We start from the raw sequence: 26,251 nt of genomic DNA, 5'->3' as shown, positions 1-26,251 counted from the left end.
TTCACCAAAGTAGTGCGTACATACTAAAGGCCCATACACACTGGGCGACTTTGAGCTGAAAGCCGCTCAAAACAGCCCAGTATGTATGCCCCAGCGGTGAGTGCTGTTGCGTGCTCCTGCATCATTGTAGGGAAAGCCGCTCATCTGCTGGTTATACCAGCAGATGAGCGGCATTGAGGACGGCTTTGCATAGCACTGCGCTATTCAACGCCGTCCTCCCCCCTCCGTCGGCGCCGGACAGGGGGAAAGTGTGTATGCACTGAGCGTCTTTCCCCACAGCAATGATTGACATCATCGCTGTCCATACACGCTGGGCATAGTCGCCCAGTGTGTATGGACCTTAAGCTATTTTCCCCAAAGAGCAAGAGATTTTCAGGAGGCGAAAGACATTGCTGAAAATCTTTCATATATAAGGCTATTTACATAATGGGTGGGGTTTGAATTACAAGGGTGGGAGCAGTGGCCATTTTATTCAGTGCATTTCTGTTCTTGAGGCCTGATTCAGAACTGATCCCTGGGCTGCGTATATTCGCCCATGTGCATGGCAACAATTATTTACATAGGGAGAAATCTATTCGCCTGTGCCAGCAATGTATGCGTTACCACCATAATATAATATACATTGGTGGGCAGTGGCGGCTGCAACATATACATTACTGGCAATGTATACGTTGCCGCGATAAAAATATACATTGGTGGGCAGTGGTGCCTGTAATATATACATTGCTGGCCTGTGCCATTAATGTATATACAGAGGGGGCCACTGCATCGGAGCGGCTCCCATTGTGCTGTCCCACGTTGTCTGCCAGAATGGGGCGTGCACGCAGGAGACGCTCGCGTGCCACATTCTCCACAACGAGACACGCTCACCAGTCCCGCCGTCCGCCACCAGCTACAGCAATATGGCGAGCTGGTGGCAAGGGGGAGAGTGGCCTCATCTGTATTACTGCCTTATAAATATCGTTGCTGGGCAGTGTTGACAGTAATATATATAAGGAGGAAAGAACAGAATTGCGCTATGGATGCACTCCTAAAGAGAGTGTTATCTTGTTGATTTTAAAACTTAATGTTTTATTAGGTTATTTTTTAAAAGATAAGGGGGAGGTTCTATCTGTGTATGTTCAACGTATAGGCTCACAGGTAGTATCCGTCATTATTTTTAGTGAAATATTTGAAGGGGTTAAAAATTGTCAGACACACATTTACAAACAAACATATAACGTGGGGTGCCTTTAATGCACCTTGAAAAAAGTAGGAAAGTGTGTATATAGATTTTTTTTAATTAGACTTATTGTTCACTATCTTTTAGCTAATGTCACTTCAGAAAGATATATATTAGCACTGTGCCTTCCTCTGTTCTCAGAGTTTTTAATAAGTAATACACTGTTTCAATTTTAACAGTCTATGATATTATTGTAAATTTTGATTGAAACGTTGAAACTGTCAGCTCAGTTTAAATGACCCCTTGGGGGAGCAGCACCTACAACCAGCAATAGAATCCTCTATGGCAGTGGTAGCCATCCCTAGCCCTCGAGAGCTACCAACAGTTCACATTCTCCAGACAACCTAGCTGCTGCACAGCTGCACTCATTAATCACTGTCACATTTTAAAAGATACACAGATGGAGCTAATTAGCTCATTTGTGATTTGTGATGCACTGTTGGTAGCTCTCGAAGACTAGGGTTGGCTACCCCAGCTCTATAGCAAATGTTATGTAGCCCTGTTAAATGTAAAAATGGATACCAGTCACCCATAGATAGCGGCCCTCCAGATGTTAATGTTTCACCTTGGCGAAATAGCAAAACTAAGGCAAGGCATGCTGGGATGTGTAGTTCATCAACATCTGGAGGGCCGCTTGTTGCCCACCCCTAAGCTACACAGAGGGGGTTATTCAGGTTGATTCGCAAGGCTGCGAATTCGCAGCCTTGCGAGTCCACCAAACCCCGTCCGGCGAACACACGCCCCCCCGCCGCCCCAGCAAAGTGCAGCTTCGCCCGCACAGCAGCGAATGGATGTTTTGCATAAACATCCATTCGCTTTGCTGGGGTCTCCGCCCACATCATTCGATGGTCGGTAATCATTGAATGATGTTTAGCGTGCACACTTATATAAGTGACTTTTGAGTTACTTAGTTTAGCATGCACGCTGGCGTGATATGGGCAGGCAGCTGACATCCGGTGGTGTCAGCTACCCGGCCCACACACCCGCGTCACTGCCTCATTACCATGAGAACACCCAGCGTTCTCATGGAAATGTCCACGGAACGCTGGGCATTCCCATATGGTGATGGGGCAGCCCGGCGCTCCCCGCCCGCCTCCGCCCCCCCCTCGCCGCCATGGGTGCACGCACCATGCGCCTGCACATGCGCAGAAACACGCCTGCGCATGCGCAGATGCACAACATCGGTACTGCGTGCGAATGCGTGCAGTACCGATGAAATCTGAAAAAGGCCCAGAGGCGCATTTAAAGAGACTATCAATTCACAAGCTACATTCTGCTGAATGTCCACTAGAGGTCAGCAGACCACCAAAAGTGAAATTATAGGAACTCTTCCAGTTATACTAACACACTGGAAGACTGCAATTGATTTAAAATAAAATTAAATACTGAATTCCTAAATATACACTCTCCACACTATATGAACAATACCCTGACTATTGAAATAAATTGGAATTGAGGATAACGCTCAAATTCAAACAATATGTATAAGGACCTCGTAGGTCCAGAAATTTTAGCAAACACTACCACTAAGGCAATAATAATATAAGGGATTGTCAAAATAACAAACTAAAAAGTGTGGAAAGATGTACAGGATAATCTCATAAAATCTCCATACATGACCAACAGCGGTATTGCAATTAGCACACTTGAGTAGTGGCACCTACAATCAGAAATAGAATAACATCTGTATAAGTGCCAACGTTACATTCGCTTATAAATGATCTCCATAATAATAGAACAGCAGGGAGCTGCCTTTTCTGTTTAAAGCTCACGCATCTTCTGAGCATTTGAAAGGAGAAAAGACACTGTATCAAACAAAACCAAAATAGATACACAGTATCCTTAATTCCTCCTTGGCATACTGTTAAAATTGAAACAGTGTATTACTCATTTAAAACTCCGAGAACAGAGGAAGGCACAGTGCTAATATATATATATATATAAAGATAGCGAGATGGCTGGCACTCCAGTATCCTGTAGATATTGCCCAGGTGCCTTTCCAGAGGATTTGCAGCAAATACTCAATGTAAAAGGGAGAAGACGGACGGCACTCGCAGGGTCTTTCAAACGCAATAAATACACCACACTTTGGTTTGCTTTTCCAACGTTTCAAATCTTGTTGAAAGATTTTTCGTCAGGGACCCTGACGAAAAATCTTTCAACAAGATTTAAAACGTTGGAAAAGCAAACCAAAGTGTGGTGTTTTTATTGCGTTTGAAAGACCCTGCGAGTGCCGTCCGTCTTCTCCCTTATATATATATATCTTTCTGAAGCGACAGTAGCTAAGACAGTGAACAATAAGTCTATTTTATTTAAATCTATATACACACTTTCCTACTTTTTTCAAGGTGCATTAAAGGCACCCCAAGTTATATGTTTTTTTTGTAAATGTGTGTCTGACAATTTTTAACCCCTTCAAATATTTCACTAAAAATAAGGAGGGATAGTACCTGTGAGCCTATAAATTGAACGTACACAGATAGAACCCCCCCACCCCCCCCCCCCTTATCTTAAAAAAAAGAACCTAATAAAGCATTAAGTTTTAAAATCAACAAGAAAATACTCTCTTTAGGAGTGCATCCATAGCGCAATTCTTTCCTCCTTATGTACTGTACCTAACTTGCCCGGATAGCACCCCCGCCACTAACAATTTAAAAACAGGCCGCCTCCTAGAATCCCCTAAATAAAAGGGATTATTAACCAATTGTGTGCGGATTACCAACTCCTCTTCACCCCAATCCCCGTTTGATGTGACAGTAATATATACATGACTGGCATGTGCCATCCGTGTATATATTACTGCCTTATAAATATCATTGGCGGGCAGTGGTGACAGTAATATATACATGACTGGCATGTGCCATCCATGTATATATTACTGCCTTATAAATATCATTGGTGGGCAGTGGTGACAGTAATATATACATGACTGGCATGTGCTATCCATGTATATATTACTGACATAAATATCGTTGGTGGGCAGTGGTGACAGTAATGTATACATGGCTGGCATGTGTCAGTCATGTATATATTACTGCCTTTAGAAAAATCATTAGTGGGCAGTGTATGCCCCACACAGTGCAGGGGGAGGGAGTGGGGCGTTCCGCCGGGCCTGCAGGGGGAGCAGAGCTGCAGGCCGGGTGGCACCAGCACGTGTGAAGGCAGAGCGGCACATGTGGCAGCGACAGAGCGGGGCAGCTTCCCGTGAGTATGTCCGTCTACAGGGTGCGGGAGCAGGGGGGAGCTGGGGGAGGGCTCAGGGTGGTCAGCTGAAAGTAGCTCAACTCAGCGATGATGGCTGAGAAACCTGCCATCATCGCTGGCATACTGATAAAACCAGCAGATGGGAGACTTTGCTAGCGATGATTGCTAGCGATGATTGCTAGCGATGATAGTCTTCCATCGGTGGGCCATACACACTAGGCGATTTTCTTCTGAAAATCGCTCAACACAGATAAAATTAGCCGGTGAAAATCGGCAAGTGTGTATGGGCCTTTATCCTATTTTTATTAAAGCAGCAATCAACTACATGGCAAAATCAACCTGGTTTTCAGTGTAAATGATTGGTGCTTTAAAAAAAAATCAGAAAACTCTCCCAAGATCTCTACTTTTCTTATTCTCATGCTGGGTACACACCCAAAAGATTTGGCCTCAATTCACCCCATTTCGATACAATCTCAACTGATTGTATGCAAATTGGGCATGTTTGGCATGTTTAGATCCGATTCCGATCCGATGCATGTCCTTGCTGGTCGTTTTGATCGCGTGCTCCAGCAGATCCTGTGACCATCGTATGGTCGTCTCACGATCTGCTCACAATCATGATCATTGTGGTGTGTACCTAGCATTAAACCCTACTACATGTGGCCCATAATATCTAATTACTGATTGGTTTCTGTGGTACAGCCATAGGTGCATCTACAGGGCAGCCGAGAGGAATGCCGGGCCCTGGTAAAATTGGAGGTGTGGCCTAATCATAGGAGGCGTGGTGACCTCCCGCAATCAGGTCACGTCCCCAAAATTATTAAGGGGAAAGTGAAAAAACCCTCTAAAGCTGAGGGGGGAGTGTTATTATTCCCCCAACCCTTCAGCACACACCTACACCATGTGCTGTGCTTACAGCAGGCTCAGCATGTCAGTGAGACGCTCATGCTGAGCCTGCTGACACAGCACACCACATGTCGGACCAGGGCCCCCGCCGGGCCCCGCCAGCAAGCCCGGGCCCGGGTAATTAGTACCTGCCCCCCCCTCTCAGCGGCCCTTTGCATCTATAATGGATGTGTGCATCTATAATGGGTGTGCAGTGCAAGCTATCTAGAATCAGGATGTAGTTAGTTACATGGTCCACAATGCCAGCGCAAATTATGATTATGTCTGAGGCTTCCACTGATCTGCGACTGAGACAGACTGGAAGTGATCAGTGCGGATGCCACAGACCAACTCAAGAAGAGCCTGGGTACACCTGCGTTTTTTTCAACCACTCCCGAAAATAGCACGTTTCTGCCCCAAACGCTGGCATCCTGTAAGTCAAACTGCGACTGGATTGCGAGGCGTTTTCAGTCTCTATTTGAGCCTGCGCACACGCAATGAAAATGCTGAGCTTGCATAGTCATTTGATAGTCGATTGATTTTTTCTCTCATTTGCAATCCATGATGAGTTAGGCTTCATGTCAGCATTATGCTTCACCATCATATTGAAAGTTATAATGCTGATACAGCTAAAATACTTTAAGTGACATTACTACTACATCTGCATCCTCAGGTAGAAATGATGCTGTCAAAAGTGTGAATGTTGACATATACCAAAATCATTATCTATTCAAAATAAAAAATACATATAGTAAATATTAGAATAGAGCTGTCTTTCTAGCCCTATAATGCATATGATAAAATAAATGCGCTGATAGAGGGCGCTGCTGCTCTACTTATAAAATGTAGTGTTCAAAATACTCTGATGTAAGTTTTACTTTCAAGTATGTTTGTTCCTACAATTAACCTTATTTGACATTGCTGCATCACCTGACTGGATGTGGCAGTGTCTGCTCTAGAACCTGTTTGTGGGTGTGATAATATAGTGTTGGTGTGATAATATAGGGCAGGATTCTCTAACCCAGAAATGCGGTAAAACCCCAGTTATCAGGGTTTTTACCACATTTCTATATTCTCTAATATCAAGCTGACACTGCAGAGGGAAAAAGCTGGCGATTCCCTGCAGAAGCCTATGGGCTTCTTACCGCAGCGCTGTGTGAGGGATCCATCACGGATCCCTCCCAGCATGCCCTGTGGCCGCATCGCAAGGGACAGCTCTTATCGCAAGAGCTGTCCCTTGCGTTAATGATCGCATATGTTAGAGCACATGCGATCATTAACTATGCAAAGCCCGGCGGAGGGGGGCTGCAGATGGATGTTAGGATGTTAGGAGCCTCCCGTATCCCAGCATGCCTCGGGGCCTCACCGTGTACTGCTGTCAAGGATAGATACATACATTACATACTAAAGCAGGAGTAGACGGTAGTGGCTGTTGCAGAGGTACACAGGGTACATTGCTGTTGCTTTTTGGACAGAGGAAGCTCTCTATACGTGCTGATTGTGGCCTGGGAGTGACGACAGAACGTGATATACGAGGTGGTTGGATACCACCATTAACGGTACACCTTCACAATTTGGGGTGTTACATGACTGGTGGAAGTGTCATTTTGAACACACTAATTACTACACTAGGAGGCGCTCTTTTCACCCTTTTTTCTAGATATATACTGTATATATATGTGTGTGTGTGTGTGTGTATATATATATATATATATATATATATATTTTATTATTATTATTTATATACATTTGGTCTATCTATAATACTTTAACTGACCTGGCATATACTGGGTCACCTAAGTGTCCATCTCCGTGCTTTGCTCCGCCCCTCTGGAAACCCCCTTCCGAAAATTCTGCGTTTGCCCCTGAGGGAGGCTGCAATTTCCTGGGTACTGCTTGTTGCAAACAGTCATTAATTATTTGTTATGTGGAGGTTATTAGTTTGATTTGCGCTGTACTAGTGTTTGTATGCAATTACTGTAAATAAATGATATACTTAAATGTACATACAGGTACAGAGCAAAATACACACTTTTAATAACTTTAATATTAAAGTACACAAAATTATACTCTTAATAAAGATCCACACACAAATATTATTAAAATAAAATAAACTTCCATGCTCCTCTCTGGTGCAATGCATGCCTTCTTTCAGCTGCATCACACTGAGTGACGCACTGAAGTCTAGGCATGCTCACTGCAGAGAACTGCTTCTGGGCTGCACAGACAGCAGCCCATAGAAGCACTGTAGCTCTGGTGATTTGCACAGAATGGCTTCCTGTTGAAAGCTATTGCTGTCATCGTTCATGTACTGGCAGCCCAAGAGGGGGAGGAGTTTCCAGCTCTGTGTATGATAAGCAGTAGCAACTTCCAATAGTAGGAATCTACTACATTCTGAACTCCTCCCCACAGGGTTGGGCTGTTGCTGTGTCTGCCCTGCTGCTTCATGGTGCCTGGTGTGAGGAGGTTACCAGTGTGTCAGAGACACAGACAGCCAGTACCAGAGCACCGGAGGTAGGGGGGGGGGTGCCCACGGGGGGGGGAAGCACCGGATCTCTGGTGCTGTCTGTCTGTGTCTCTGGTGTTGGGATTTTGACTGGAGGGGCTGCAGCCCTGCAGCCATATAGCAGGAGCCTCCTCTGATCCTGTGCCAACTGTGCAATTGCTGGGATGCCCACTGCACCGCCGGTTGTTCTAGGCAGCCCACCATTGGTGCACAATTTTGTTCACCCTTGACACTTGCACTAAGTTATGGCAGGTACAGTGTCTCCCTGTGACCTCTGTGGAAGCAGCTATGCATCTGAGATTGCAGCCCGCTTCATATACAGTATGCCTCTACAATCCCAAAACAAACCCATCAAAAACATTTTTTTTGCATTCATTTCAAGAAATGCCCTTTGCTGCACCTCTCCATTTCTGACACCAGCAGTCCTGCACACAAAAGAACCTCTGGGCATGCACTCAGGGATACATATGCCACCGTTTGCAGTTTCAGAATATTTAGCACTAAGTAAATAATCACTGAAATATGTGAGCCTTGGCATTGCATGCAGTTAGTGTGCCACTCTGAATAATGGGCCTAAATCATACCTAATTGCAAAGCACATTTTTTTCTAAAAATGCTGCACTGCAGGTGGAGCTGATGTAGCATGTGCAGATAGAGTTAGATTTGGGTAGGGGTGGGGGGGGGGGGGGTGGTGGTGTTCTAATTGAAATCTAAATTGCAATGTAAAAATAAAGCAGCCAGTTTTATCCATACCTTCCAAATTTTGGAGGCATGGTCTCACAGTCAGGCAGCGTGTCCTGCAAAAGCATCATGCCAATGAGAACCCCATTTTCTCTGATGTGGGGTCATGGCCAGTGCTGTGTGAGATGCTGGCCATGCCTCAAGCCCCTCTGTCTCCCTGAATAGATGCTGTGTGCATTCCCCGCTGCTTGGCTCAGCCAAACAGCTACAGTCAGAGGGGACTCCCAACTGCATGCGCAACTGTGGAACACCTGACAGTCCCCAAAAACAGGACAAATGGGGACAGAGGTATACTCAAAATCAGGTGATTTGGAGTCCAGGACAACGCCTCTTCATTTTGCTCAAACCATTCTTGAACAACCAGTGCAGTGTGGCAGGGTGCATTATCCTGCTAAAAGAGGCACTTTCATCACAAAAAATGTATAAGTGGTACACAATGACTTAGCAGTTCAAATTAAATTAGGATCCACATGCATGGCCAGATTTCGGCAGTGGTTAACAAACTGGGTGTCTTAGTACCAAGGCACTTGCACAGATACCGCAGGTTTGTGGTCTAGGACAAAATCGAATTATTTAGGTTCAGTGTGATAGGCATAGTGAAGACAAATAGAAGCTCAAAGTGGCCGCCACCACATAACTGAACCTAAAGTTGGGTACACGCTATGCGTTTTTACTAAACGGTATGAACAATAGCATGGTGGGGGAGCGGCGTGGTGTCGGTGTAGTGCAGGTGTGGGAGGGGCGGGTGTCGTGTTTGCGCAAGTGGATGCCGGGGTGTTGTAGGTGGTGGAGGGGAGGTTGCGGTGGTGGTGTGTTTGGGTCTTGTAGTAGCGTGGGCGGGTGTCAGAGGTGTGCAAGGGGGGAGGGTGCTTGTGGGTGGGCTAGTGTGAGGTGTGAGATAGTGTGGGTGGTGGAGTTAGACGTGTGGTTGTGGTCCGTGTGGGTGGTGTGTGTAGGTTTGGTGCATACATTAGGTGCGCCAGTTGCGAATCGTGCATTTTGGGGGTGCTGTGGGAAGTGTGTGGCCGGTGGCAGTGTCGGTGGGAGAAAGATAGGTGCGTGGGTAATGCAGGAGGGGGATGGGCGGGTGCAGTGTTGGTGCTGCTTGTTGCAGGGGTACCGCATGATGGAGAGGGGCAGGTGAAGTGCTTTCGTAGGTGGATCTGGGGGTGTTGCGGGTGTTAGGGTGGTGGGGGCGATGTTGTTGTAGGTAAGGGTGTGGTGGGTTGGTGAGGGTTGGGTGCAAGGATGCTATAGGTGTGAAAAGGGGTTAGGGGGTGGTGTGTGTTGTGAAGTGGCGGGTGCGGGAATACAGTGTGTGGTGGAGTGTATGTGGGGTGGTTGGCCGTGTGGGTTGGTTATGTGTGGTGGTGCACCATTTTAGTGAGGTGCATTTGCGGGGCTGCTGTGGGTATAGTAGCAAGGTTAGTGTGTTTGGGTGAGGCATGGGTGCGTCAGTAGTGCAGGTGGGGGATGGGCGGGTGTGGTGTTGCCACGGGTGGGTGTTTGGATACTGCGAGTTGTGGAAGTTGGGGTGTGAGGTTGGCGTGGGTTGGTGTATCAGCAGCTGTCCGGAATCTTCTGGTGCACAAAAGAAAAAGTAGAAGCCTCTGCAGCTGCCGCTGATGCCGGAGACGCTCTATAGCAGGGGGGAGGTCAGAGGAAAGGACGAGGAGCCTCTGCTGCAGCCGCCTATACCCGGAGCTGCACCATGGGGGGAGGGGGGGCGGGCCCGGCCGCATCTGCCGCTGACAGAAGCTGCACCATGAGGAGTAGAAAGAAGAGCATCCGCTGCTGCCCAGAGCTGAACTGCAGACACAGAAGGGCCGCTGCTGGTGAGCATTCGTTTGTCAGACTGTACTCCCTGTCTATCTTTGCCCCCCACACTTCCTCCCATCTATGCTGCCCCCATCTGTCTATGCCCCCCCCCACACCTAACTATCTTTCTATCTATGGTGCGTTGTCCCATCTGTCCATTTGTCTATGCCCCCCACCCATCCATCTTTCTATCTGCTGTACTCTACCCCTATTTGTTTAGGCTTCTTGCCCATCCGTCTATTCCTGCCACCCGTGTATCTTTCTAAGGTTCTCTGTCCCATCTATCTATGGCCCCGTTTGTCCATATATGTCCCCATCTTTCTAACTATGGTGCTCTGTCCCCATCTATCTGTCTTTGATCCCCCTGTGCATATGTCAGTCTGTACTCCATAAGGGGGGGCGGCCAAAAATAGTGTGCCATGGGGTGGCCTAACCCCTAAATCTGGCCCTGGGGGCAGGTGCAGTGTTTCGGCAGGTGGATGGGGGGGTTTAGTGTAGGTGTGTGAGAGGCGGTTGTCATGGTTGCGCAAGTGGATGCAGGGCTGCTGTGGGTGCTGGAGGGGCAGGTGCAGTGTATAGACAGGTTGTGGGGGTGGGGTTGTATAGTTAGAGTTAGGCTGTGGGGGAGAGAGGTGTATACATAGTTAGGCTGCGGGGGAGGGTGTGTGTAAGGAAAGAGGTAGGCTAAGGGGGAGGGGGGTATAGATAGTGTTAGGCCGCAGGGGAGGGGTGTATAGCTAGGCTGTGGTGGAGGGGGGGTATATAGGTAGTTAGGCTTGTGGGGGAGGTGGATTTATATATACTGTAGTTAGGCTTGCGGGGGTGTACTGTATAAATAGAGTTAGTCGTTCGGGGGAGGGGGTGTATAGGTAGAGTTAGGGTGTGTGTGTGTGGTTACTAACCTGGGTTTAAAAGGAGGGTGCTTTTGGGGGGACACGCCAAACCAATTAACTATTTAATCGTATGGGTTCACTGCAGCCTTCTTCTCCACCCTTCGGAGGTCGGCTCACCACCCTTCTGCCACCGTGCCAGCCTGACTCCTGTCATACACTCAGGGGCTGGCGCAGAGAGCAGACATGTGCGCGCGGAGGGGGAGTCTGACACTGCAGAGAACATAGTGAGTCGCTCTCTGAGTCAGCCTGCACACAGACGCTGGCGCTGTGCCAGTAAAGGTAAAGATGTAAAAAAAGCATGATGTGCGGCGGTTGGCAGCGTGCACGGGAGTTGGGGGGGGTGGTCGTATAATGATGTCGGGGGGAGGGGGGGTGGGGGCTGTGCCGGTGCCTCCCCGTTACTGCATAATTTGTCAAGGGACAAAGACAGTCTCTCTGAGGCGATGTGTCACGTGCAGCAAAGTAGTGTGCCGGCAATAGCAGCGGTAGCCACAGCGGGATCCAGGAGAGGAGTCAGTGACCTGGATTGTAGGAGCCTACAATCCAGGTCATTGACCACTTTCCTGAATCCCGCTGCTATTATCGGCAAATCACTCTGCTAGCACTACCCGCTATTTGGGCACGCTGTCACAAAGGGTGAGAAACAAACAAAAAAAGCCATTAAATCCCCATTTTTGAGATTTTTACCGCATTTTCATATGCAGCAAAGCTCTACCACCGGGGCTTCGCTGCGGGGGTTACGCCAGTTCTATGGGCTTCCCTTCACATCCCACACTGCTTATTGTCCTGTTGGATTAAGTAGGGATTCTATATTGGTGATTGGATGTTTTTTTTTTTACTGCATATATCACTCACCTCTATGGGAGCGACAAGGAAATATATATGGCAGATGTAAATATGATTATGATATCATGATAATAATTAAAATCATTAAATCCTGAGTGCATGACTATAGACCAGTATCAAACCTTCCTTTTGTAGAAAAGGTTGTTGAAAAAGTGTTTGCAAATCAACTGGATACCTGCCTGACAACTTATAATATGTATCATCCATTCCAATCGGGATTCTGGGGAAGACATAGCACTGAAAAAGCCCTGGTTATGTCTTCAATCTTAATCATTCTGGACCTTTCTGCAGCATTTGATACTGTGGACCATGAGCTTCTGACTGAGCACCTGAAAAACTTCTGTGGACATGTTGGCACAGTACTAAGCTGGTTTACATCATTTCTCACTGACAGGTTACTGAGAGTGTAATCTGGAGTATACTCATCTTCATCCATGCCACTGCCATGTAGTTTCTCACAAGGTTCTATGCTATACCCCATGCTTTTTGCAGTGTACATGCTGCCATTGGGTGAAATAATTAGACACCATGGCCTGGTCTACCACGGCTATGCTCCAGGCACTGAGAACCAAATAACAACCCTAAAAGACTGTCTATCTGAGCTTTAGGAATAGATGAGTGCCAAAGGGTTGAGACTGAATCCTAATAAAACTGATGTCCTTATGATAGGGCCTCAACATCAAAGGACAAGACTGCAGCATCGCCACCCAACTGGACTGACACTTGGAAGTACAAAACCCATATCATGTACAGAATCAATACACTCTAAAACATCAAATAACAGCCTTTCATCTGAGGAACATAGCCAGAATCAAACACTTAATTCCCTCTGAAGATCTGCCAAAAGTAATACATTCATTTGTATCATCTCAATTAGATTACTGCAATCCTCTCTACGTTGGTCTCCCAGCAAAAAATTGCACCGATTACAGCTGGTACAATACACAGCTGCCAGACTGTTAACTAACAAGCCCCGCTCTAGCCACATAACTTCCATTCTCTACTCCCTTCACTGGCTGCCCATAAAATGGCAAATCATTTCAAGATTAATTTACTGAGTTTCAAAGCCCTACATGACCAAGACCCAAGGTACCGGAAGCAAATTCTGATTCCATACTGTCCCATCTAAGTACTGCGATCTCTAGACTTTTAGCAGTACTTAGAATCTCTCGTAATTCATATGGGGGTCCATCTTTTAGCCTCACTTCTCCGACTCTGTGGAACTCACTTCCCCACATAGTTCGAGAGACCACCACTCTAGAATCCTTCAAAAACTGACTCAAGACTTTCATGTTTACTTAAGCATTTCCATAAATCCATAAAGCTTTTTTGTACTTCATTGTTCCTGTACTGTATTACAGATGGAGCATCCCTTGTCCCTGCTCGGCATCCGCCAGAACGCCCCCTCTGGTGAGCGCCAGTGGACAGGGACTTTATTAAACTGGGACGTGCGTGAGTCTCACGTGCGTCCCAGTCTCTCGGCGGCTGGGTGCCGGGACCCTGCCCGTCTCCGATACCCGGTGGGAGCTCCGTCGCCACGGGGCATGTTAGCATCTCGCGTGCCCCCTGGCGGGAGCTGGCGGGGCTGGCGAAAGTTTTGCCAGCCCCTGCCTGAACAAGAGACGCTACATCTGTATATTCATTCTATCTGTTAAGTGCTTTGAGTCCTACTGGAGAAAGAGTACTATATAAATAAAATTATTATTATTAGTATTATTATTGTACATAATCATCCAGAACACTGAATTTTTACAATATTACCAAAACTGGAAAATAAAAAGTTACTTAGCAGAAAACCCCTAAAAATAATAGTCATTAATAGTTAATGTCAATAACTTGTTTAAACACTATTTTGAGCTTACTTCTGTTGTAAAAAGCCTAAGGGCAAGAACCTGTGCCTTAGTAAATACTGCACACTGTCTCTTTAATTAGTGAAAATCGGCAAACAGGCCTTCCTCAGGCAATTTGCTATGAAACCCATTGGGACCTAACTACTGAACATTTTTAAGCTGCCTACATTGATTTTTTTATTATCAGGTTGTGGAATGCAAAATGTTGAATATTCTATTAGTTACATAAAAGGGCCAAACAACTTCAAATACAATTCTTGTGTGTCAGGGCAATCTATTAGGGATGACCTTGGAGTTCTGGAAAGGTTATAAATTTCTGGTAATGTATTTTTCAATATGGGATTTGTGCAGAAAATATCTGTCTTATATTTCCGCACCATATTTTTTAAGACATTGCTATAAATAAGATACCATTGGCAGTCAGGTAACCTGGTTGGACTCTCTTCTCTGCGTACCCATTATAAATCCGTGAATTATATTGCTTACATATAAATTAAGATTAAATTAAACTAGCCTAGATCTGGTTATTTTCTTTCATTGGATCCCCTTATTCCTACTAGGTGTATAGAGGGAGAGGTAAGCCATTTTATCAAAAGTTAACCCACAACTGGTTTTGGGACATATGTATTAATTTTGCAATTTAAAATGCATTATGTTACTTATGTTAAAAATCCAGAATGAGAAAAAAAAACCTTAAAAAGCAACAGTAAAAGTCAATACCTCTAGCATAGATTTTTTTTAGTGTGAGCAAGGTCATTGCTACTAAATAGAAACTACTCTATGTCATCCACTTGTAGCTTTTATCTAATTTGATTAAAGATATTCTGGTTTTATGTTATTGCACAGATGAGGCTTGTTATAGAAGAGTATGAGAAATGCCCTGATCAGCCTGTCACCTAAAGTGACCTAAGGCGCAATGGGGTGTATTTTTCTGGGCAGCACGGATGGTGTAATGGTTACATTACTGCCTCACAGTGCTGAGGTCATGGGTTCGATTCCCCCCATGGCTCTAACTGTGCGGAGTTTGTATTTTCTCCCCTTGTTTGCATGTGTTTCCTCCAGGTACTCCGGTTTCCTCTCACAATCCAAAAATATACTGATAGGCTAATTGGCTCCAAACAAAATTACCCCTAGAATGTCTGTGTGTGTGTGTGTGTGTGTACATGTGGTAGGGAATATAGATTGTAAACGCCACTGGGGCAGGGACTGATGTGAGTGTTCAAATATTCTCTGTAAAGTGCTGTGGAATATGTGTGTGCTATATAAGGAACTGTTAATAAATAAATAAATAAATAAATAATAAGCCGTGGATTAGCTCATAGCTGCCATGTTACAGGATATGTTTGAAAAATGACAGGAGCTGGTTGGCTGGTATTTTATCTACTAAAACTTTATCTCCATCCAAGGTTAAGGGGGTATTCAATGTGTGCCAATATTTACGACAGTCACAACTATTGGCATACGTCTATTCAATGTGGCTATTAAAAAGCCAAATCTGCATTGTTGAAAAGGCACACTGAATTGTCTAATTCACAGCTGTTTTTTACAGTCTGCGGACGTTTTTGACAATCCACGGCCATTCCGACTGTCGGAATGTTTCCGACTGTTGAATTAATGTCACATACGGCTGATATTTCGACTGTCGGAAACATTCCAACAGTTGCAATCAATGCTGAATACCCCCCCTAAGCAAATAAACACCAAAATTAGTAATGTGATGTCACAGCCCTATACATCATAAGAACTCAAGAGCAATGCATTGCCTGGATAGAAATGACCACTATAATGAAATAAATTATATATATAAAAGAAAAAATGCTGCAAAGTTTAGAAAATGAAGCATTGTTCTGTGTCTACTGTATCCTTTTTATGTGACATTGTATATGGGTTATATCAAATTTTATTTGTAATCCCTTTGGTGATTACGTGCCTGTTATATTACAAATATGGATTAGTAAATAGGTGTTGGATTTATTACATAGCACAAAATGAAAGAAACATTATATGGCATTATACACTAAAATAAGTGCTATGTATGACTTATTAGGATACATTTACATTTTCTTCAAATACAAAGTTTACCGTGCTGTAATCTAGTAAATCAAAACTTTTCTATTTAAGTGTCTTGCGCACGGATTTTCCAAACACTAAATATGAGGGGGGTCGGTTGCTTAAATCCATTTCTATTCATGCCCGCATTCCTGTCTGTCTCCTTTCTTACTTCTCTGTTCAAGTTTTCTCTATAAAATTCAGATTAGTCAAATTTCACTCCTACATGTTATAACTTCTGCCAAATGAAATAATAATGTTAAAAGTTTTTTTTTTGTTTAAAGAACAGAAATAAAAGCAAAGTGTTTAAAATTACTAGACACCATACATGCATGAAATAAAATACAGTTTACTCTTGAGACTTCAAAAGACTTCATTTTCATGAGCCGGCTCAGACGTGGCTTTGAGCACTGAGTAGGGCAGTCATCGTTGCTTGGGGAAAAAAAAAAACAGTAGAAACCTGGTAAATGCAAATCCATAAAAATGATCGCTTTCAACTGATACAGTTTAGCTGAACACGAGCACCCTTTAGTACACCGCAGTTTTAGGAAATGGAAGTGAATTAATGCATCATGATTACCTAAGTACATTTTCATGGCATTTATTGAACTTGTTGTATATATAGTCCCCATCTGAATATTAGCAGGCATATAAAGTTCTTTGGTTTCATTTAAATCATTTATTTCAACTAAAATATTATTCAACTTTTTTTTTTAACCATTTTTAGTTATCACAACAGCAAATCGAGTTCTTTTTCCAAGATGTATGTGGTGACTCACAATAGAGTCTAATGCAATTAAAGATCATTTGTTCTCATAACATTTAATTTGGAATGATGTTTATCAGACATTTCTGCATACTAGTGCTTGTTTCTGAAGTGTGACGTATTGTTATCAGATACACTATCCAGATTTTACATGAAATAGTTTCAAGTTCTCTGTAATAATATATTACCTAAATTAAATTTCGGTGTATATTGTTACATTCAATGTATCCTTGTCATGATCTAGAACATTTAATCTACATTCACTTCAGTGATTTTCCAATAGTTTTTGAATTGAAACCTTTTCTGATTCTTTTTTAAAAGGTGTTGGTTTTCCACAGCACAAAAAAGACGACATATTCTAAAAAAAATGGATGTAGTAGACTGGATAGCCAGGTACATTGCAGATCTTATTCGGACAGTGCTTATAAATTCATATTTGTTAAGTTTTCTATATACTGATATTACCAGTATACTGTATTTGACATTTTGTACATGGGAACCCCCCAAAAAATGATTGTATAAAGTTATAAATTATTAACAAAGTAATTCATTTTATTTATGGTAGTTTTCTTATTTACTCTAGGGATGTGCAGATCTAGATTTACGCAGATCTCAAAAGGGGATCTTATTGGCTATCAGCTGTCACATGTTTTGGCTCAAAACATGTGACAGCTGGATAGCTAATTAGATCCTGCTTTGAGATCTGGGTAAATCCGGATCTGCACATCACTAATTTACTCGTCTTCAAATCGCTCCAAATAACATAATTTAGCGCACCACATAAAATGTGACTACGCTGTATCATGCATTATAATTGTATTGCATTTACGGTAGCACCGCTAATGTGAATAAAGCATGTAAACTGTGCACCACTAGTAGTTTTACAGTACTATGCAAAAGTTGTATCCTACAGGGAGATATTTTCTAGATCTGGACTCAAGGAGACACCGCCGTGATGGTATTACATAATAGATAAATAACTGCTTGAATTATACCCAATGAGAACACCATTAATAAAAATTAAAATGTCAACATGAAAAAGGTAGGCACATAAAAAGGTCAACATGAGTTTTTCACCTTTTTGGTGTCAATGTCGACACGGAGTCCCAATTAGTGTCAGGCATACCCTTAAAGGGCTCACTTCACTCACAATGCTTGGGGTTTGGTGCCTCACTACACTCAACACACTATTATATTCTCCCTCTATGCCGACATGGATGGTGAAGTAAGAACAAGCCGGTTTAAAAAAAAAACATTAAAAACTCATGTCGAACTTGTCATGTGTCTACCTTTTTCATGTTGACATGTTGACCTTGTTGATATTTTGACCCTGTTTATCTTTTGACCCTATTGACATTTTTGATGTTGACCTTTTGGAGTAGACCTGTTGACTGTCTATCTAGACACTGCAGATCTATAAATCAAAATCACTCTACAGTATTGTGGAACTACAAAGTGCAGACTGTCCTACCAGAGGTCAAGCTGGAAATTGTAGTTCCATTATAGCTAGAGAGCTTTATGTATGCTGACAATAGCTCATCAGCCTGATACCATAATATAGATCATTGATCACTAGGGCAAATAAACGGAATATATACGGATTGCCAGCTGTCGGTATGCTGTCGGTCAGAAGACTGGCAATGGCATCCCGATGGTCAGAATCTATACTCTATAAACAAATATAGCTGCGCTCATCAGCACTGCGATATGTCTCCTAGTGCCCATTTTGTTCAACAAATCGCACCCATGGAACGGAATCTCAATGCTGCCTAATTTATTTATTTATAAATTAACAGTTTCTTATATAGCGCACACATATTCCACAGTTCATTACAGAGAATACTTGAACTTTCACATCAGTCCCTGCCCCAGTGGAGCTTACAATCTATTTTCCCTACCACATGTACACACACACACACACACATTCTAGGGTTAATTTTGTCCGAAGCCAATTGACCTACCAGTATATTTTTTGGATTGTGGGAGGAAACCGGAGTACCCGGAGTAAAGAGTAAACCGACGCAAGTACGGGGAGAATATATAAACTCTTCACAGTAGGGGCCATGGTGCGTATCAAACCCATGACCTCAACGCTGTGAGGCAGTAATGCTAACCATTACACCATCTGTGATGCCTAATGCTTTTCAATGAGCTGCGGGTGTGACTTCAATGCACAAGCATGGCAGAGTGTGAGCACTGCACATGTTGCATGTGTGACATGGCTGTGCTCCGGTGAGCAGGGCTACAACTGTACTTACCATCTCCCCCTAACTGTAACGCTTCCTACCACCATATTAGTGTCTAACCCTAACCCCCCTTGCAGCCTAATCCTAAACATCTTTCCCCACAGTCTTAGTCTAAGCCTCTGCCCTTAAACCCACTAGTGCCTAAACCTAACCCCCATCCCCTCTGGCCTATCACAGTCCCCAGCATACGTATGTATTGGGTGCCAGCTGATCAGATTCTGGCATCAGCATTGTCAGTGATGTTGGTATTCTAGCACTGGTGTTATAAATGCCAATTGGAATTCAGGCGCTTGGATTTTGACTGCCAGTATATCGACCAACAGCATGCTAAAGACATCCATTAAATATAAAAGTGCCAGGATGTAAAGAACAATGATCTAGTCACCATTTGAACACTGATTATCTCACCACTAAGGAATATTAACCTGTTTTTTTGGCTTTTAAAAAAAATGGCATTTAAATACTGTATTTGACTTGCATTTTTAATATAAGTGCAATGTATGCATCAGCATATAAAAATAAAACCCACTTTTTTCTACAGTATGTGTCAATACCAATTTGCGTTCATCCTGTGTGTATCAGAGTAGACTTTCTGTTATTGCATTTCAGTGCGTTCAAAGCATATCATCACATTTAAAAAAGTCCATTGATCTCTAGGAAAGTTCATTGTGTACAAACTAAGGGTTAACACGGGTGGTTAAGCAAGTGTAGTGTTGCATTTTTTTACATTGATTTCTACGGCCCATTAATTCTAAGAGTTTATTCATTTGCATCAGCAGCTGCAATCAGGAACAGAGGGGAGAAGGGAGCGCTAGTATACAGTTACCACTCCTCCCAGGGTCGGCTGTGGCACATTAGTGACCATAGAATTCTATGGGGCTGCAATATGTCCAAATACAGCAATCTCCAGAAAAAGTAACTCTCTGGAACTACTGAAAATTGATTTCTAATGATGATGTTGAAGTAGTTAATAGCATACTTTTTTATGAAGAGTAAAGAGGAAATTATATTATAAGGCAATAAAATATACCCTCTGTATTGTATGGCAGCCACAGTCCTCTGCATTATATTGCTGACACTAATGCATTTTATAATGTATTGTATGGCAGCCACTAATGCTCTCAGCATTACTGTATATAAGGGTCACTATGCTTTCAATGTTATATATTGGTCACTGTGATTTCCTCTGCGTACAGTATATTATGGTTACTCTGATGCTCTATGTATTGTATGGTAGAGACTGTGATGTTCTCTGCATTATATGGCCATCATAGAGTTGAGTGGTGACTACTATCTATTGGGAAGTAAGAGGAGGTGGCATCATCACATCAGGTGACAAAAGGGGGGAGGTTGAGTCTCACATACTGGCGCATCCAGGGAGTGCAAGAGTCTTGGAGTCACGGTGAATGATGCGCCAGGAGCTGCTCAGATGTGAGCAGCTCCATCTCTATGGTAAATGGTTCTCCAGCCAATCCGCTTCCACATGTTCAGCTCCAAACTGTGGGCCAGATGTATTAGTCTTCAAAAACTGATAAAGTGGAGAGTGATAAACAACCAGCCAATCAGCTCCTACCTGTCATTTTTTTTTCAAACCTAGCCTGTAACATGGCAGACAGGAGCTGATTGGCTGGTTGTTTATCACTCTGCATTTTATCACTTTTTGAAGATTAATACATCTGGCCCTGTGTTTCAAAAAGGACAGTTGGGAGCAGATTAACTGGAGCACCATTTATCATATGTTGAAGGGAAAAGAATAGGGCAAAGAGTGGAGGGGGATGGATGACAAGAGTAGAGAAAGCTGGGGAAAGTGTTAGGTCTTCAAGCTATAATAAGTAACCATGACACAGTGGTTGCACGCTTCTGTAATGTAAAACTGCAGGAAACACATTACACCGAAGAGAGATTTATACACCTACTATATACACCAGAAAATGAGATCAAAGTGTATCCTTTCACCGAATACACAAACACATCAACAGTAACGACATACACTACATTCCACCCAAATTCCCAACATAGATAAAAGCAGACATAGAAAAATGCTATCACAATGCAATGTACTGTATATGTTTCCCAAGAAAACTGCAAGAAACCCTTTGGGGAACCTTATGACTCTATATGAGCAACCGTGTTTAATTTACAGAGTGGCACAATGTGAATTACACTAATAGGCTTAGGGTTATATGCAGGGGCGGGCTGGGCTGGCGGGCAGGGTGCCATGTGCCCCCGGCCGCTAAATCGTTTTGCGTGTGGGCTGCCATTGTTCTGAGGCTGCTGCTGCAGTCAGACTGACCAGTTTCCGAGTGGTCTCCATAAACATGGCCGCCGGACTCCTGCACTGAGGACATGTCTAGTGCAGGAGGCCACTACAGAGACTCTGTGTGTTCCACCTACTTCCTGCCTATGCGTTTACACTTTCTTCCCTATGCTGCAGCCTGCCTCACTGTCTGGCATCAAGGTAAGAGGGAGTGGGACTGTACAGGCTGAGCCGCCTGTAAGGTTCAGTTATTATACAGGGGGGAGCAGCCTGTGGGGGTCCAGTTATTATTTTAAGGGGGAGCAGCCTGTGGGGGTCCCATTATTAATATACAGGGGGAGCAGCCTGTGGGGGGTCCCATTATTATTATACAAGGGTAGCAGCCTGTGGGGGTCCTGTTATTATTATTATTATTATTTTTATTATACAGGGGGAGCAGCCTGTGGGGTCATGTTATACAGGGGGAGCAGCCTGTTGTGTCCTGTTATTATAAAGGGGGAGCAGCCTGTGATGTAATTTTATTATACAGGGGGAGCAGCCTGTGGGGGTCCCGTTATTATACAGGGGGAGCAGCCTGTGGGGTCCTTTTATTATACAGGGGGAGAAGCCTGTGGGGTCCTGTTATTATTATAAGACAGGGGGAGCAGACTGTGGTGTACTTTTATTATACAGGAGTAGCAGCCTATGGTGTACTTTTATTATACAGGAGGAGCAGCATGTGGGGGTACTATTAATATACAAAGGAGCAGTTTGTGTTGTCCTGTTATTATTATAAGACGAGGAGTAGCCTGTGGTGTCCTGATATTATACAGGGGGAGTAGATTCTGTTGTCCTGTTATTATTATAAGATGGGGAGTAGCCTGTGGTGTCCTGATATGATACAGGGGAGCAGCCTGTGGTGTCCTATTATTATTATTATTATTATTAATACATATTTTTAAACCGCAAAACCTAAATTTAACGATGTGCTGTTACTTATGGGCCAGTGCTCTGGACCTGCCCCCAAGGCTAAAAGTTGCCAGCCAGCCCCTGGGTATATGTTGTCACTAATGGAGCCTATGCAAAACCAGATGAGTATACATAAACCCCCATGTGATAAATTTCAGGGCTTGGACCCAGTGGGTGACACCAATAAAAGCCTATGGGGGGAATTTATTAACAAATATAAATACGGACAATGCCGGATATGAATCAATATGAACGGCATCGGCCGTATTCTCAAGGAAATATAACTCATATATAGGTCTTACTAATCTGCCCTATTTACGGGATTTGTATTTCCCGATGGCATAGGCCGCCTTATTTGTTCCATTCATATTCGTATTTGGTGGCCTTATATGAGGCCGCCAAATACAAATATGTATCGGCAGCCTGCTTCTGTGTAAAAAAATAGATTAATAAAATAAATAATTGTAACTGTCTTTATCTAGATATTCACGGGTTCAACCAAATAGGGGATCCCTGGAATTTTTAAAACCAGCACCAGGCTCAAGGGCTGGCCCTGGTTCCCAAAATACGGGGGACAAAATAATTAGTCCCCCGTATTTTGAGAACCAGCACCTGGCCTAAACAGCCAGCAGGGTAATGCCACAGCCAGGGAAACTATTTATATTAGTTCCTCCTGCCAAAGCATTCAGCATATGGCTGGTCAGGCCAGGCAGGGACACTCCCAATGAAGCCCCCCCTCCAGAATTAACCCTGCCTGACCTGAAGCCCAGGGCTGTCCCCAGTGCCCCTTGGCGGTGGTATCAGGCTGATTTCAGTGTGTAAAAAAACCCCCAATCATTAACTATTGGGTTCTGCTGTGGAACTATGAGTCCCAGCAAGCCTCCTCTGCTTATTGGGACTTAGAGAACCACAAGTACCAGAATGCAGGGCATTTATGGACATGCTGGGACTCTTACACAGCAGTACCAATAGCCCAATAAAGACACACGCACCAGAAAAAGATAACTTTATTACATCCAGAGCCCATTCATACTTATACTCAACTACCTTGACATGAAGATTGGTCCCCTTCTCCAGTAGAAAATCTGTTTGGGGTACCTGCGGGAGGAACTTATACTCACCAACTCCTTTTGCGTGGATCGCGTCCTCTTCATTCCTAATAGGCATGGTAAAATAATAAAATGCCAATAAAATGCCAATATCCAAAGCCATACAGACTGTGAGAAGCAGAGAATGTCATTTACATTCTCTGGTCCTCTCCCAAATTGTGTGATTGGCCGCCTAGCGGCCAATCACTCCTAGCGACCAATCAGGAGCCGAGTTTTGCATCCTGCATTTTGTCTTTAAAACATCACTGTCTGCGATCATGTAAGCATGTGTAGTACATTCTAGTCCTTTTTGTTGTAATTGTGATACTGTACATCCCTGTTTGCAGTCTCCATTAAAATTGATAAGGGTAAAACACGCTCTAAGGCCACTTCGGACTGTGCAAGAAATGTATTTTGTGTATCTTTACTCTGCGTAAACATCAGCATTGTGTACAAATCAGAATCAGGCTCTAGGTCTTTTGGAAGAAGACTTAATTCCAGTGTCGCTTTTAAAGTAAACTAACTGCTCACATAGGGCGAGATGTACTAAACCTTGACAAGTGATAAAATGGAGAGTGATAATGAACCAACCAATCAGCTCCTATCTATTTTTTTTGTAACCCAGCCTATAACATGACAGGTAGGAGCTGATTGGCTGGTGGGTTATCACTGTCCATGTTATCACTTTACAAGTTTAGTACATCTGGCTCAGATAGAGGATGAAACCATTGTGTTTCCAATTTTTTTATCCTATCACATAATGTCGAAGGCACTTTGGAAGTGGGGGCAGGTCTATGTGACTCCTCTGAGAACATTTTGGATGGACAGGGTATCTTTATGGGGCCCCTTGTTACCTGCTGGGCCCTACGCAGGTGCCTAGTTGCCTTGTGGAAAATTTGCCTCTAAATACGACTATCCACATAGAGCAGACCTTTGGCGCTCCAGCTACACATCCCAGCATGCCTCGCAACAGTTTTAGCATGGCCAAATAGCAAAAATGTATCAGGGCATGCTGGCATGCGTAGTTCAACAACAGCTGGAGGGCCGAAGGTTCCCCATCCATGACATAGAATATGCATTTAAAAGCACATGGATGTGCTCTCTGGGAGTCATCAATATATTGAATAGAGTATTTGAAAGAGGAAAAAAAGAAGAAACTCTCTTTTTGGGGCACTGAGAATATCTATAAAATACAGCTTTTAATTGGTATGTATTAAAATATCTAGAAGAAAAGGTACATCATAAAAATGGGCAAAATTTGGGGAGGGAAATCAAAGAAAAAAGGGTGGCGAAATTTATAGCACATGTGTAAACATCATAGTGCACAGAGTCAATGTAAATACCAATTATAACTCTATATTTTAGACATAGGCAGGGTGCCACAAAAAGAGTTTTCCCATGCAGAAACTCTTTCCAGTTATGAATTTACGTTGCGAAATGGTCTGTATCAGTCTGTAAAGTTGTAACTTGTTGTAGATCTGCTTGTACAGAGCTACTAAACCCTTGTACCACCTTGTAAAGGATAAAAGGAATTACAAAAACAAATTACTACTTCTACATCTGCTACTAATATTATTCTTACTATTTTTTTTTTGCCAAAACTAATCTGCATAAAATATATATAGTTTAATGCTTAAAGCCAAATACTGTAACCCAGAGCGCGATTTGCAAAAAATCGTTTGCATTGTTTTATACTGTTCATAAGTTTTCACATTGGGGTTTTCAAAGTAACTGGAATCCGATAATCCTTTTGTTTTCATATTAACAGGGGCGGATTGGGAATTAAAACCAGCCCGGGAAAAATCTTGAAGCAGCCCTAAGGGGGGGGGGTGGCGTGTTGTTGCGCGCCGGAGGCGCGCCCGATTTTTTTAGGGGGCGTGGCCTATCAATATGGGGGTGTGGCCTATTCCAACAAGGCCACGCCCAATTTTTGCCGCTGTGAGGGCATGGCTAGTGGCTCTCTGAGCTGCTGGCTATGTCCCCAGCCCCTCAGGCTGCAGAATAGGCGCATGCGTACAGCGTTTATTCTACAGCCTGTGGGGCTGGGGAGATAGAGATGGGGGGGGGGGGGGTGACAGGGGGTCTCCCAACACAGTAGAGTGGCAGGGTGGAAGAGGATGCAGGGAGGGAGGGGAGGATGGAGGGTGCCGTAGAATGCTGGGAGGGGAGATGCAGAGTGGCTGAGAACGAAGGGAATGAGGACTTACACAGGGTGGCACAGGACACAGAGTGTGAGGGGGCACGGTGGCACAGGATGCAGGGTAGGAGGGGGAATGCAGAGTGGCAGGGGATGCAGGGAGGGGAGTCCCAAAGTGGTGGAGGAGACAGTGATGCCCATTATACATATGCCACACACCGTGATGCCCATTATACATATGCCACACATCCTGATGCCATTATACATATGCCGCACACTGTGATGCCGATTATACATATGCCGCACACCCTGATGCCCATTATAGATATGCCGCACACCCTGATGCCATTATACATATGCCGCACACCCTGATGCCATTATACATATGCCACACACCGTGATGCCCATTATACATATGCCGCACACCCTGATGCCATTATACATATGCCGCACAACGTGATGCCCATTATACTTGTGCCGCACACCGTGATGCCCATTATACTTGTGCCGCACACCGTGATGCCCATTATACATATGCCACACACACGTGATGCCCATTATACATATGCCTCACACCGTGATGCCCATTATACATATGCCTCACACCGTGATGCCCATTATACATATGCCTCACACCGTGATGCCCATTATACATATGCCTCACACCGTGATGCCCATTATACATATGCCTCACACCGTGATGCCCATTATACATATGCCGCACACCCTGATGCCATTATACATATGCCACACACCGTGATGCCCATTATACATATGCCGCACACCCTGATGCCC

This window comes from Crinia signifera, chromosome 2 (genome assembly GCF_055691185.1).
Source record: "Crinia signifera chromosome 2, ASM5569118v1, whole genome shotgun sequence".
NCBI classification, from domain to species: Eukaryota; Metazoa; Chordata; class Amphibia; order Anura; family Myobatrachidae; genus Crinia; species Crinia signifera.
Note: the sequence above shows the minus strand (reverse complement) of the source record.